Below are 7,898 nucleotides of genomic sequence, written 5' to 3' on the forward strand. Positions count from 1 at the left end.
ATAGGGACCTTGAGATCATTTTGTTGGTTTGAAAGAAAAAAATCGCAAGGATAGTCAAATGTATGCTAAGTGGAGTTTCGCTTAATAGAAAAATTATTTTTATATTGAGAGATGATTTTTAGATTTTTGTTGAATAAGCAGTAACAACAAATTGTACAAATAACAACTACATCAGAGAGAATACAAATTACAATAGCATAATGCTGAAAAAGGTAAACAAAATTATAACAACAAGAACAAAAAAAATTGAGTAAAATTGCAAAAACTATAACATCTGCCACATCAAAAGACATGCGTTATCTATCGAACCATCACGTAGAAACCAGATGGAATTAATTACGAAGGAGCAGGCACAACTATGTCACCAAAATTAGGCAAAAACTTGGTCACACATAACAAGTGATGAGTACAAAACAAAGCATGGCATACAAGCCTACAGTAGAAAAGTTGGACAAAAGTCTTCATAAAGCCAAACATACTGCTATATTTGTGAATTACTTGCATCAATGAAAATAAGGAAGGCAATAAGAGACAATATATCCTTGTTAGGTTCGTTATCCCATCTCTGTCTGAATCTTGATACCCACCACCAATACAGGGACTAAAGCAGAATGCAGCTAAGGAGAGCATCTAGAGAAAATCACCCAATAGTTTGATAAATCTGAATAGCATGCTTAGCCTCCAAGCTTTGAAGTTTGGACTCTAAGCTGGTTAAATTTTTTAAAAGCTCATTATTGTTCATGAATTGTCCTTTGATCAACACGACCAAGTTAATCATTCAGAGTGACACATCTAGCACATAATATTTGATGTTTAATGTGCAAAGGATAGACTGATTGGAAGAAGGAAACCATACTTTCAAATATGTTTGATACTAACTCGGCGACAAGTGTTGGTAACCTCATTGTGCTTAGAAGTACCAAAGAGAGAAACTTTCCATGACTACGAAAAAATCAAAGAGTAGGTAGGGGGACATAAGGGAACACCAAAGCATATGTGCATAGGGGAAGGACTAAAAGCAATATAGGGTGGACTAAGCTTGGTGCAAAAAGGGCAAGATGGGGGCAGATAAATTAATTTGAGGTTGTAGCAAATAGGAAGTTTAGCATGGAGATGTTTTCATGAAGTGAGTTGGGCTAGTGAATCACTTTTGGATTAAATAAAGAGGCTGATTTGATTTTTGGTCTATTTAGTTAGCTTAAGTTTAGAAGTTTCTCATAGACAACTTTAAAGTATCCATTAAACCGGTCTTTGGAAAAATTGGAAGAACAAGTGGAAGTAAGATTTAAAGATAGGGATGGATAAGACGTTGGAGTTTAAGGATTGATAATTTAAGTTTGAATGCGAGTTTAAAATAGAGCAAGAAAGTTGTTGTCATGATTTCTAATTCAAAGTTTATAACATCTCACATGTCTCAAAACAATTGGATATCTTTTTGAACAAGAATTTACATTTTATTATAGGAATGATACCTAGAGGTTTCTCTTGTAGTTGGATTATTCAATTCTACCAAGTAGAGTATTTGTCAAAATTGAGGCCATGGTAGAGAGACTAATTGAACAATATAGTTTGAATGAAATTAGCTATTAAGACTTCCAAATACTATTAAAAAGGGATGAACTTTTTATCTTAAAGAATAGAGCCTAATGAGTCTTATCATTCCAATGCACAATGTCCCATGAATTACCCCTAGTATATTGTATGCAAAAACAAACCTAGTGTTTCCAAAGAGCATTCTCTTAAAGAACCATCACAATTCATTTAGCTATGTCATGTCTTTTTCATTACCCCATTTGACCATGTAATTTGTGTGAAATAGGACTAATTCCTAGTTTACATAACTAAACTTTTGAACTCCTATTTTCATGCTTACATTTTGGTGAACCTGACATATCTTAGCTTGCATCTGTTCTAATTTTCATATGGGTGGTATGCATTTAATGAATTTGTACATACAAACATATCTCCTATGCACTTAAATCACACTTCAAAAATGCTTCAAGGATGTTTCTCTTTTTTATATATCTTATTCACAATCTTAATTATTTTGAAAGATTTCTTATGTTTTACATTTGATTTCTTAAATTTTTTGAAATATGTCCTATGTTTCATATCTACTTTCTTAAAATATATGAAAAATTCTTATGCTTTACATTTCATATCTTAGGAACCCTTATACAAATCTTATGTTTCACTTTTAAGTTCTTAAAAGTATTGTTAAATGTTTTTAAATTGGCAACATACGGTCTAGGAAGTTCTTTGCAACTTGTGACACATGCTTTGGTAGATGTTTCATGTTACACTTGTGATGATACCTCTCCCAAAGATCATCTCCATAATGAGGACATTTTGGTGGAAGAGATTATTAACACATCTTTCCACAATATCCCTCTCAAGGAGGAAGATTTGAAGGATGATGTTGATCCTTCTCCTAAAATTCCTTCCCTCATGAAGATAACTTGGTTTAAGAATGATATCATACCTACTTCTCCTAGAGATGCATTACCTTACATTACAATAGTGGATTAATTTCACCCACAAACCAAAAATTGTGTTTCAAAAAGAACATTTTGCAACCAGCTATTCAAGTGAAGGCACTTTAGAAACTTTGCATGGACTAGGGGCCCTTCTCTCAAACCCCCCTATTTGAAAAAAGGTCCATCCACCAAGACCTTCTAGTGAATGCCACTGCCTCATTTTTTAATATTCAAGGGGTTCACTCAAACACCTCCATTAAAACAACCCCCTTTAACTTCCTAGTTATTTGAAACAATATAATCAAGCTCAAAATGATAATAAAACTATCATTTTATCTATATCCATGGTGAATAATAGAGGGTTATTACCAACCCAAAACATTATTTTCTTAGAGAGGAAGCTCATGCATGCACTGCACTACCTAACACTTCTACTAGACCATCTAATAGGTGGAAAAAAATCTTCCTTTTTCATTCTCAATTGCATGAACATAATTCTTTATTTCTTGTTTAGTTATTTTGGATTTCAAATATCTTTCATTTAAAGGCAATTATTGTATATTCTTAAACTCATTGCATTTATTTAATAGAATGAAACCTTAGGAATAAAGTCTAAAACATAGAAGCAAATACACAACTACTAGTCCAAACTAAATTAGAAACTCCATAATTTGAGTAATCTTCCTCTATTCCTCTACCTATGAATATCACTCCTAGTCTTGAACAATTTATAAACAAATATAGATTTAAATCACCTTTGAATTTAGATACATCTACTCTTCCCTTGATTCCTTTTTTCCAATCCTAACATCAATCAACTTCTCCATATGATTTAAAATAGAAAAAAAATTCCTCACATTTCAAGTTCATCCTCCTAAATCTTTAGGTTGTAATATAGCCTCTATAGATTTTGATATTCTTAAAAAAGTTAAGTGCCGTCTATTTTATAACATTTCTTCCCCTCCTAGTCCATTGCAAGTTAAATTCTCTTTATTTTATCCATCTAACTTACTTTTGAGATACTTTGATATAAATATAATATAAACATGGGGGTAAATGCAAACACAAAACTTATAAATAGGTTCTTTTAGTTTAAATTGTACCATTCTACAAATGAAAGAAGAACAAAGATAGACAAGAACACTTAATTGATATTGGGAATGGAGGTAAATTAGTGTGCTTGTAAGAAATGTAAACATTTAGGAGAGTTTGAAAGACCAACACTACAAAAAATAGTGGATAAGAAAAAGTGGAACTATGAGAGAAGTCCACAAGAGTAAGCAAGAATATAGTAACTGGGAATACAAATGTGTTGATGATTAAGTTTAAGGTGTGAAATTTCCCATGAAATGATATCTTTTGGCAAATAAAAATGCATTAAAATGGTGTATATTCCATTGGATGTAACTATAGTATGGAAGACCAAAGGGTGTAGATTCACCTAGCTTGTATTGCATCTACCTTTTCTTCACCCAATGCCATAACAAAAAATAGTTTGTAGTTAAAAAAGGATCAAGAGATATATGAGGATGCCATTTGTTTGAGCATACATTAATTTCCTTTATCCTATTTGTGAGAAAAAGGAACCCAACTAAGTCTACCAACCTATATTACTATCAAAAAATAGAACGATGTAACTTTTCAAATAGTACTAGCTATACTTATGGGATGTGCTAAGATGTGATGCATTCATGATTACATCACAATATTTTACCTTTTATCATATAAATGAACCAAAAATAGAGAGGCCTTCTAGATTGATGACATACAATATATGGTGGCCAATAATGTGGAAAATTACTTTATTTTGAAACATATAACACTATGAAGATGCCATTAAAGATTGAAGTTGCCTTGCAAAAAAGAGGTTTCTTGAAAACACTTCACTAATGCTAGAGGGAAAACATGAAAGTTTTTCTTTGCAACACCATCAATAAAATATCCTTTTTAACTCTTAAGTCTCAAGAATAATTGTATAATTGATTGTCATTTTGCAATATGTTTTGTATTCATTTATTGGGTTGTTTTTTATTTAAATAATAGTTGTCAAATTAGAAAGCTCGAAGAGTTTATTCCCCACACATTTATTAAATATACTTTGATAAATAAAATTAGAATGGTGAAAATATTCCTTGATAAATCTCTACCAAAACTTGGCACCTCATTAAAAGGCTAAACATATTTAATTTTTTTAAAACTTCTTTTTAAGTATCATAGATTTTACTCTAGCTTACAAAAGGGGACTTTAAAATAATCACAAGGTCCTTTTTATATAAAATCCCTCACTATAGAATTGATTTGACCTATAATAATTTTAAGAACTAGAAGTAGGGAGAAGTAAATAAGAATAGCCTAAAATTTTGAAGTTAGAAGAACAACCCTCCAACAAATGAGATCCATCTAACATTCTAATCTTTTAATAATCACGGATTGAAAAATTATCCATATTAATGTTATATTAAAATTTATCATTCTTACCATAGCAGAAAAAAGATGTTAGATAGGCATAAAAAAAGTTCATACAATTTAATATTTACATATAAAATGTTGTTCTTTTCAACTTCATTTCATATTTATACAAGATTCTATATTTATAAATAAAATATAAATTATATTAAAATCACTCATTATTCACACCTAATATAAATCCATAGCAATAAAATTTGTAATAAATATTAAAAATTATTTCACAACTTAAGTGAAGGTTAAAGACTATTTCAAGTAACTAAGCCTCCTTTACCTTATTTTGTAATCTCTATCTAGACGGCAAAGTGCACCCTTATCATATTATCATCTGTCAACTTGCGGATATTCATGTTCGAGTGAGGTCATCGTGAGCGAATGATGCTTATATTTCTTCCAATTAAAATACAGTGACCACATATGTATCTGACCTTTTCGACTGTTTATTTGGCTTGGACCAATTTAACCCTTGTGTGACGCTGTCACTCGGATAAATGACATCATTCTCCCACTTCTTTGATAATATGCTCGTTTTTACTATCTTTTTTGGTGATGCAACAAGTTTATAATGACGTGAAGAAGCAGCTGAAAACACGCATACGAGTGGGTGAAGATGAGCCCGATAGTCATGGACTGCGTGTATGTGATAAGTGGAGTCTTGGTTGAAAGAGTCTTTGCGGAGATTTATCAAAGTAGTGTTTAAGGCACTTTCACATTTGGAAATTATTAATCTGAAACATCTATTCAAAATGGCTACTTTTTCAATTCAACGAATGTCGTTTGGAAATTTTGGACGGGCAGATTGTGTAAGCCGTAAATTTAGACACGTAAGGTGTACATTAAATGTGATGGATGATAATATCGATGAGAGTATATTTAATGTATCGTCAAGTTTTAATCAGATTTGCCCTTGTATCGTCAAGTTTTAATCAGATTTGCCCTTGATTTGATATCTAAATCCCATTTAATTTCGTTTCAATGCATGTCTATTAAAACGGACAACTGAAAAGAAAAACCAGCCTACTTTTTAAGCCTGAGACAACTTCCCTATTCAAACCTCATATCATATATCTCCTACCGGGGAAACATGCGTAATTGTTCAAGTCAATAAAATGGGATTCTGATAAATGGGATTCGTACTAGCCAGAAGTTGGGGTCCAAGTTAATATCTTAGAATTAGCCAGATAGATATTTCTTCCACTGCAAGGCGTCTGTAGTTAAGAGAGAGAAATAATAGCCAAAAGAAAATGGATCATTTAGCGTTCAACTGCTTGAAACGTTTCATTCTAGCTCTTACTTTGCTTATTCTCCAGTGCAATTGTCATTTATTTGTTGCTGCTGGAGACACCCTTTCGTTGGGGGCTTCCCTGAGGGAAAAGCAGACCATCATTTCAAAGAATGACACTTTTGAATTGGGATTTTTTAGTCCCAACGGAACCAACAACTGGTATGTTGGCATTTGGTATGCCTACATCTCTGAAAAGACTATCATTTGGGTGGCTAACAGAGAAACTCCCACCAGAGACATGCCCGGCGTTTTTACGCTCTCTTCAACTGGTTATCTCACTGTCTCTGATTTACAAGGAAAAGTCTTTTGGTCGAGTAATAATACTCAGCATACAAAGGATCGGGGGCTTCCATACTCGACACTGGTAATTTTGTTCTTTTTGGCGCCCAAAACACTTCTGTGATTGTGTGGGAGAGCTTTGGAGATCCCACAGATACACGTTTGCCTACGATGAAGTTTTGGAATGGCTTGAAACTAAACTCTTGGAAAAGTTCGGTGGATCCAGCGCCTGGGTCCTTCTTTCACCAAATGAATCCATCCCCAGGAAAAACTGACCTTCAACTGCAGTACGAAAATGGCGTTCCATATTACAGTACGGGAGAATGGACTGGTAGCTAGTTTACCAATTTGCCAGGGATTCTATATTATTCCGGTTTGAAGCTGGAATTCATGGTGTTTACTCCCACAAGAATGTACTACACATAAGCTTGGACCCCAACTTCTGCCTAGTATGATGATGGTGAGACATGTTCTCAACTGGAACGGCGAGCTATTAATCTACACTTGTACTGATAATAATAGCTGGAGCCCGGTTTGGTATCAACCCCAATCAAGCTGTGGCGTGTATGGTGTATGCGGGCCGTACGGACTGTATTTCACCCAAGAAAACATTGAGTCATGCAGATGTATGGAACGCTTCCATCTATTATGAAACAAGCAGTTGCAGGGGGAGTGCCCGCAACAAGAGGGATAGGTGCGTTTGTAGAAGCATCATACAAAAAGAAAGCAATTAAAGGAAAAAATGAAAGGAATTAAAGGAAAAGAAAAGTGCAAATTATATATATATGAAAATATGAAACTGTACATAACCCAACCAATGTTTTAAGTTGTTCTAAAAATCTGAAGTTAACTACTGACCAACCTCTATGCTGCTGTACAAAAGAGCAAAATAAAGTAGTTATTACAAATCCAACCAATTTAATGTGTTGGTCCCATAAAATATAAGTTAGCCACCCTCTAACCCCCATGTTGGCATTGCCATCATGTTATATAGCCATTTAAGGTATATATTTGTGGAGTACATAATTGATGTTATGTAAAATGTTGGTTGCAAAGCTGAATCAAAACATTGAGTAGTTGTTGATGTTGTATTGTACTGTATGTTTTTGCTTGGTTTTGTAGACTGAATTTAAGTCACCATTGCGTACCTACGAGAAATAAAATTCTATTAGAACATTGTAGGTGCATTAAATAATTGAAAGTGGTAAAACTTGGAGATTGAAAAGAATAGGAAAGGAAGGTACTTACAATTGTTGAAAGCATGGTGGACAATATGTCTAAAACAACTTTATGGTGGTTGTGAAATCTACAAACAAGATGAGAAGTACAAACAAAAGTTAGCATCATTGAACGCAAAGGTCAAAGAGATTGAGATACTCTTGTATCATGTG

This window comes from Cryptomeria japonica, chromosome 6 (assembly GCF_030272615.1).
Source record: "Cryptomeria japonica chromosome 6, Sugi_1.0, whole genome shotgun sequence".
In the NCBI taxonomy this organism is placed as follows: Eukaryota; Viridiplantae; Streptophyta; class Pinopsida; order Cupressales; family Cupressaceae; genus Cryptomeria; species Cryptomeria japonica.